This window comes from Falco punctatus (genome assembly GCF_963210335.1).
Source record: "Falco punctatus genome assembly, chromosome: 14".
Classification (NCBI taxonomy): Eukaryota; Metazoa; Chordata; class Aves; order Falconiformes; family Falconidae; genus Falco; species Falco punctatus.
The window spans coordinates 2,979,882-2,987,510 of NC_137594.1; the positions used below are offsets into that span (position 1 = coordinate 2,979,882).

The 7,629-nt window shown below is 44.1% G+C and overlaps 1 protein-coding gene across 6 annotated transcripts in view; it reads right to left on the reverse strand.

Annotated features, from left to right (window-relative positions):
* The window catches only part of BANP (BTG3 associated nuclear protein), a 152,533-nt gene extending 145,299 nt beyond the window's left edge, over positions 1-7,234 (reverse strand). For 5 of the 6 annotated variants that reach the window (XM_080410658.1, XM_080410657.1, XM_080410656.1 and 2 more), the window contains exon 1: positions 7,101-7,234. The gene's annotated coding sequence lies outside the window, so the exon portion shown is untranslated. Of the gene's footprint in view, positions 1-351; positions 404-7,100 lie in introns of all 6 variants that reach the window. The other variant, XM_080410655.1, reaches the window with a different exon arrangement.
* Positions 7,235-7,629: the final 395 nt, after the last annotated feature.

Here is a 7,629-nt window from a genome sequence, read left to right on the forward strand (position 1 = left end):
AAGCAGAAAGCTCTTACCAGAACGCTGAGTGTATGAGCAAGAGAAAAACTTTGCTTGAAATTTAATACTGTAATGTAAGTGGACTATAAAGCAATCAAGCTTAAATATTTGAATTCTCAGTGCTTTGTTTCCTATTCTCCACCACAAAACTCCAAGGACGTTACAATGTTAGGCTGCTTCAGTAATCCAAACAAGCCATGGTAATATACAGACTTCAGCAATGACAGGTCTAGTACAATGTGTGCTACTGGCGCAAACACCGTGCACACTGCTCAGCATTCAGTTTTGCCATTTGGCAAAGAAAAGGAAAAAAAACCCTTCCTCCCCAGAAGAAAAACCAAGGTGCAGTACCTGCCTGGTTCCTGAATAAAAGGTGTTATTTCAAGAGCTGGTATTATTCCTCCTGCAGGGAAACAGACAGGAAACAACAGTGATTTTTAAACATCCCACAGAACCTTCCCTGAGAAGTGATTTAAGATCCAAGGTGATGGGGGGAAGACGGGAACTTTCTTTGGAAAGCCAACATTCCAGAAAACACAGGTAGCCGAAGTATCACCGGCTATGAAATGAACTTAGTACCAACTCAGAGCAGGTATCACCCAAAGTTCTTGCACCACACTGATTTTCACAAGCTGAAGACAAAGTAATGGGGCAAATGAGCTCCGCTGCTGCTATTCAAAAGGTCTGCAGAGGTAGCTGAGCAGCTGACTGAGAAAAGCTGTGAGGTCTTCTTCCAGTCCCAGGAATCAAACACATGGAGGAAGGGTACAAGCAGTACAAACATCTTTTACAGACATCGGAACGTAGTCTTTTTCAGATGAGCCTCCTTTGCAGCAGAGGGATCTGCATTACGCTCACGAAACATCAGTCACTTCATGAAGGATCAAGGGAACACATTTTCTCCCAGCAAAGATGTGTAGAATGGAACAAGGTTTATCACCAGACCTTTCACCCTCAACTTGCAAATGAGAGAAGACTTTGGAGAATGCAATTTTTATCAAATTTGAGTTCTATTACTTCATTTTTAGGGAGGAGAAAAAGTGTACTAAAAACATTTTGAAATCACAATGGTACAGACAGATGTAATTTTGAAAAATTTTAATTCTAATTTCCCATATGAAGTAGACACCAAAAACCCAAAAAGTTCTTTAAGACTGTACACGATGCATTTGTAGCTGCTTTCTAGGTAACAATACCGCGTGTTGGTTAGAAAGTCTTTGAGATACTTTCTGTACAACCACCGGTTCAACTCAAAAGGATTTTAAGGAATATATGTACAAGAAGAATAACAGATCTAGATATCAGCTATTTATTCAATATTTGAACCCTTTTTGGAAAGTGGGAAATAAATAGCATAACGAAAGGGTTGCACTAAAAATAAGAGTTCTAAAAAACTGTCAGATGCTACCAGGAGAGCGAAGGAGGTGAAAAAAATTTTTAATATTAAACCACTTGCTAAAACTTGCTGAACAAATGACAGCTTCTGAATATTGACCACCTACATAACAATTTATACCTGATAAAAGCATTTGCAAGCATCTCTAATGTAGCTTCATTAACTATTTCAATATTAAGCAGCTATCCCATCAGTTTCTTTCCTGCTTAACCCTTTAATTCTATTTTACCGTGCAACCATTTGATATTTGTGAAAATCTATGCGATCTTTATTAAGTTGATTTCCCTTTTGCAAGACTGGAAATATACAGTCAAGATCAAAAGATGGGAAATAAAAAAAATTTAAAGGAAATTAGCAGTTTTCAATTTATACCTCTGAAAGCCCAGTTTTTCATTAAGTTGTCCAATCATTTCAGTATTATAATTTTTTTCCCCTCATAAAAAAAGTAATTTATTCAAGAAAACAGCATAATGTATAGTTATCACAGATGGTACTTTAAATGACCTCTGAAATGGCATGGCCATTAACTCAGAGCAATTATTTAAGAAGAAATGTTTACCAAAGAACAAATTTTAGAGTAGATTAAATTTTCCATGAAGATTCCCTCTTTTGGAAGCCCTCATAATCATGCAGCTTCGGTGGGGCTGGGCTCTGCCTCAGTGGGAAAAGGTACACCAATATGCCATGACACTTGCTGACCCCACAGGAAGGCTTAGTACCAATTTTGGCACTAATGACCACGTGCCAACAGTTACATTATCGGAAAAGCACATAATTCTTCAAACCTTCTAACCTCCAACAACATTTATTCCAGGCTTATAAACAGACCTAGAAGAAAGGCAGAGTGAAGAATAAGCTAGCAACCATACTATATAGAAAAAAACCCAACCTGGGTAAACTTCTGTCTGAAGGATTGAACTACTGAACTCCTGAACACTGTATTACTAACTCTGCCAAAGCAAATATTACTTCACTTTACAAACCAAACACTGCAGTTCAGTTTAAACAGAAAACTATTACTTTTAAATATGTTGCTATAAAGGTGTATGATAATTGTTTTATTAGAAATTTTATTACAATTATCCAAAACGTGGAAAAAGCATAACACAACCACACTTTTAGAGGAAAAAGCATTAAACGTGAAAAAAAAAATTATTTAAGTTATGGTAGATAGAAATAGACTTTTTAATAAAAAATATCTAGCTATTCACTTTCATAAACATCAGATTTAGGTTGGAGACTATTATTTGCTCTAAATAGTTAAAGATAACACCATTTTCAGAATACATTTCAAACTGAAATCAAAGCAGGAGGCAGATACACGTACATACATAGTTGATGAAACTAAAAACTGGCTCTGACACAGATCTCTCCAAGTTTAGCATCATCCATACTTTCCAATCATAAAGAATCAGAAAGTTCCCTACTTAAAGCCAAGTAAAAGATCATTTAGAAACTTCAGTTCGTGCAGAGCACTGCACATGCATTGGGGGAAGCACTGCAGAAATTAGTTGTCACTGTCTAGGTTAAAAATGAAAGCCACAGTAACTAAGCCCTGCACCTTGGAGCTGTGCTCTTGGGCCACGCACACCCCAAGAAATACAAGCGCAGCTCCAACATCATGACTACAACACACTACCAACAACAAACTATGCTGGGACTGGAACTGCGTGATGAAAATCCCCATCAGCGAAATTCCAACCGCCAGACACTGCTGAGGAGAAGATCTTGCTCCATGCTGGTTTGCAAGAAAACAGCACTGCTGAGAAGCCACTTCCATCTGGCCCAACTGCTCTACGTCCCAAGCTGCTGCTCTGCTCGGCTCCAAGACACTGTGTGCACGTCATGGGGTGCTCTCCCATAATACATCATTTGTCACATCTGTGCAGCACAGCACAGACCCTATGCCAAAATCTGTTTTCCTCTGACCATCATATTCCTTCACCATGTTAAAACTAGCTTTTCTACAGAAAATAACCGCAGAGGCAGTATGTGAACCTGACCTCCTTCAGTGTGTAAGACATCCTTGCTTAGCACACATGTTTTCCAACGGCAGAAGGAATTAAGACTTTCTAATACTGTAACATTCCAGTTTAATTGCCTCTTTGCAGGAAAGAGGCTTTGCTGTATCACTTGGACGCTTTGCCTCGGGAAGTTGTTCAGTCTGAACACAACAAACACCCTAGGACCAGTATGCACTATGACAACCACCTGGCTCAAGTTCCAGGGAAATTTGTGCAAAATGCTTTTTTCTTATGCGTTCAGCTTACCTACAACAAAATCTTTAACAAAAGGAGCAATATAATTTAATTTTTTTTATCATTTTATGTTTTTTCTAGTGTGTACACTGGAAAAATCTTTGAGCTACCAGTTCCAAGGGGGGTGGGGACAAGGACAGACACCCATGTCAGCAACAGGCTTCTGCTATCATGATGGCCGACATAAAATACACAAGTAATCTGCTTACTCAAAAGTCTTCTATTAGATTTATCTCCTGTAGCTGTCTAGAAAAAGGAAACATTCAAGCTGCTGAAAAAGACCTTAGCACTGTTTTAAAATAAAGGGACAACACTAGTATTTTAAGATTCTGACCAAAAATACTTATGAAAATACACTGAAGAGCATCATTTCAGTAGAAAAATGTAGAGCAGTTAGTTCTTCACATTCTGAAATACTTTCATTAGCACAGACCAAACCTGTTTTGCCATTCCCCCTCCCTCCGCTAGAAAAAAAGTACAGCTTTAAACTTGCAAGACTATAATTCATAGGATGTTAAAGAGAGGTAAGTTGATACATTGAACAGATACACTTGTGCCTAAGGAGCAGGGAAGGAAGGGGTGTTTACAGTTTCCTATGAATTCAACTCCACGGGTAGGAGAGATGCATTGGTTTTTCATCATAAAATACAGATGCTCCAATTTTCAGAAGAAAATTTGAACTTAATGTATTTTTCCCTTAAGTGGTCTAAGTCAAGATTTTACAAACAGGAAGCAAAATAATTTTGTTCAGATGACATTACAAATTATTTTATTTGAAGTCCCAAATGCAAAGGATTTTATGTTGTTAATCCTTTTGTGCACTTCTGCTTTACGGCTCAACATGCGAACTAACAAGTGGTAGGCAAAAATAAGCACTTAACGGTAGCTTTAAAAACCTGAAACTGCAAGGAAACAAGTGTTTGACATAACTTAAGACATTTTATTCTTTTTATTTTTACTTGGAAAAAAGATTATGATGTAGCCTTTTAATGAATACGTAATGAACAAATCAAAATTACTTCAGCAGTTAACAACTAAATACCAAGTTTCAAACTAAAGGAAATCCAATCTGTGAAAAAAATTTTATTGGCAAAGTTTAGCATACATAGACATTTTGTTGTTCTAATTCTAGTCATTAGCTTTGCATTGTCTCCTCCTACAAGTAGCTCTTGCTGTTCTGCTCAATTCACATAAAAATTTTCTGTAGACCTCTGGGACAAGAGCTTCCGTGCACAAAGAGAAATACCCATCTCTTCCTTTCAAAATGAAGATGCTGAGAGTCTTTACTTTCTAAGGACCAACACAGCATTTTCAGTTCAAGGCAGTCTTCAAGGAAAGACAGGAAGACATTCAAGTTCTGACAAAATAAAGGCTGCACAAACGAAGGTTTACAAGTTTAAGGAAAAGCTCAAGATGAAGAGGAGGGACAACCTCAAGTCCTTGCAGATGTGAGCAATTACTGTAATTAACGAGGGTCTGAATCCCACAGCACTACTATCCCTGCACCTGTGAAGTAGCACTTCTCACCACCTGGAGCTATGACCTGCCGTTCACCTTTCTTCACCTAATCAGTCCCAAACAGTACAGAACAAGTACATTGCCCAGTGTTAAAAACAGCACAGGCAGGAAACAAGACTCTCTCAAAACGTGTTTAGCAGAATATGTGCTGATGGAACCCTTTCAGGTGTGAACATGGATAATCAGCACTCATTATGTTGCTACTGTTAATGTTATTATTCAATTACTACTCTGAATGTTAGTCATCAATTACTCTTTTAAAAGCACCTTAAACTTTAAAAGTCGTCCAGTAACCACACAACTTACACACGGCTGAATAATGAAGACATTAAAGCCAGTTACTGCTATTGTAAAACTGATTATAAATTACAAAAAGGAAAAAACATTACGAAATATTTTCATCTTCTGAAGGAAACTGAATGATTCCCAAATCCAAACTCAAATCTTTTTACTCCCTTCAACAAATTAACTAGTCTTTCTTTATAACATCTTTTCAGGTATTCCTGAAAACTGAACTATCGCCAAGTTGTCATTTAGTGTACAGAATAAGGCTCAGTCAGTTTCAGAATCAAATTCTAGTTAGTCTGGTCAAGTTCCATGGACATTCACTTTAAACACATACTAACGCTTTCCAACAGAAAAAATCCATTGTTTCAAGAGGTACTGCTATGACCTTATTAAGACAAAGGCGCTTTTTTTTTCCCCCTTGGTCTTTGTTTTTTAAGATCTTGCTTGAGTACTCAAAATTCTACCAATTTTTTGTTTGCATCTTGAAAGCCTGACATCAGCAGGGTACTACACTTAAGGTAACCTCACACCAAAGGCAAAAAAAGGAGCAAAAAACGTTCCAAATTATCATTTTACAACAATTTGAAAGCTGCTTCCACTGAAGCAGTCACTCAGTTGCTAACACCGCTCCAAAACTGTTTACTTAACAAAAAAAAAATCTTCGCTTGAGAGCTCTAAAAATAAACTGATACATAAACTGTATGTCCCACAGCAGGATAAAATTACTATATTTGGTTAAGTACACAACCGTTCCCACTGGACAAGGTTTTAAAAATAAAATAAAGAAGCAGCCCTTGAATTGCAAATAGGGAAAAAGGGAAGACCGAATGTGTTGGCAAACAGATCACTAATACGAAGAGATGAGAGAATCCCAGCCCCGGTAGGGATGTGAACAACCTTTACCATGACTAAATGACCACACAAGCAAAACAGCACCTGGGGAGACACTTTTTTTTTTTTTTCTTTTTTCCCCTCCCCCCACCAGCAGGCACGTGAAAGGCAGCAGCCCCTTTCCATTACGGCTCCCTGCAAGCGGCGCAGAGGCAGGCGGGGCGGGCGGGGGGCGCCCAGCGACACCCGGGCCCCACAGCGGGTGCTGCCCGGGCTGGGGGGGGGGCGCCGGCCCGCCCCGTCCTTCAGGACGGGAAAGCACCAGCGCGGGGGAGCCGTGGGGGAGAGCGGGCACGGTCTTCGGGGACACTGCCGGGGAGGGACGGGGCAGACGCTCCGCCTCGGCCGCCGTACGCCCCCGCGGTGGCGACCCGCGCCCCCCCCCCCCCCCCCCCCGCGGCGGGCATCAGCGGGGGCCGGCACCGGGGAGCCCCAGCCCTGCCCAGGCCCGGAGGGAGGCAGGCGGGGAGCCAAGCGGTGAAGAGCAGCCCCCCGCGAAGGGCCCTGCGCCGGCGTCCGGCGGCGAGAGGAGGCGAGTCCCCGGTCGCCCCCCGGCCCGGTGCGGGTGAGGGGGCGGGAGCCCGCAGCCCCCCCGCCTCGGCCCCTCCCCGGAGCCGCCGCCTCACGGCCCGGGTGCTCGGGCGGCGCTGCGAGGAGCGAGCAGGCTGTGAGGGCCGGGGCTACACGCCCGGCGCCAGGCCCCCGGGGAGCTCAGCCCCAGCCGTCCGGCCGCGGGGCGCCGCGGTTACCGTGTGCGGTGCCGAATTCTCGTGGTGTTTGTCGAGCGGCTGCGATAATGGCGTCCTTCCTCGCGAGAGATCTTCCTCTCCTCAGCACGCAGGCGCCGCCGCGCCGCGCCCGCTCGGCCCCCGCCCGCCCCGAGAGCCCGCGCAGGCGCACGGGGCACGCGGCCTGCCCGCCGCCCTTCACCGCCGTGCCGCCGGCCGGGACCACAATTCCCAGAGGGCCGCGCGCCGCCCCTCGGCACCGCCCCCGCCGAGCAGGCCGGGACCTGTAGTACCCGCGCCCGGCGCGGTGCACGCCGGGAACTGTAGTCCGCCGCGCACCCACGCGCCCGCACGGCGCCCACCCGGCGCGGCCCCCCGCTCCCGGCCGAGGCGCACAGCCAGCCCTGCCGCAGCCCTCGGGGCTCCGCAGAACCCGCTCCTCCCGGCCCGGGCGCCGCGCCAGGGGCTCGCTGTTCACCCCACGGCGCTGACAGACCCACCGGTGTTTCACGCAATGCAGACAAGTGTTTTGCGTGGCCCTGTCCCGCCG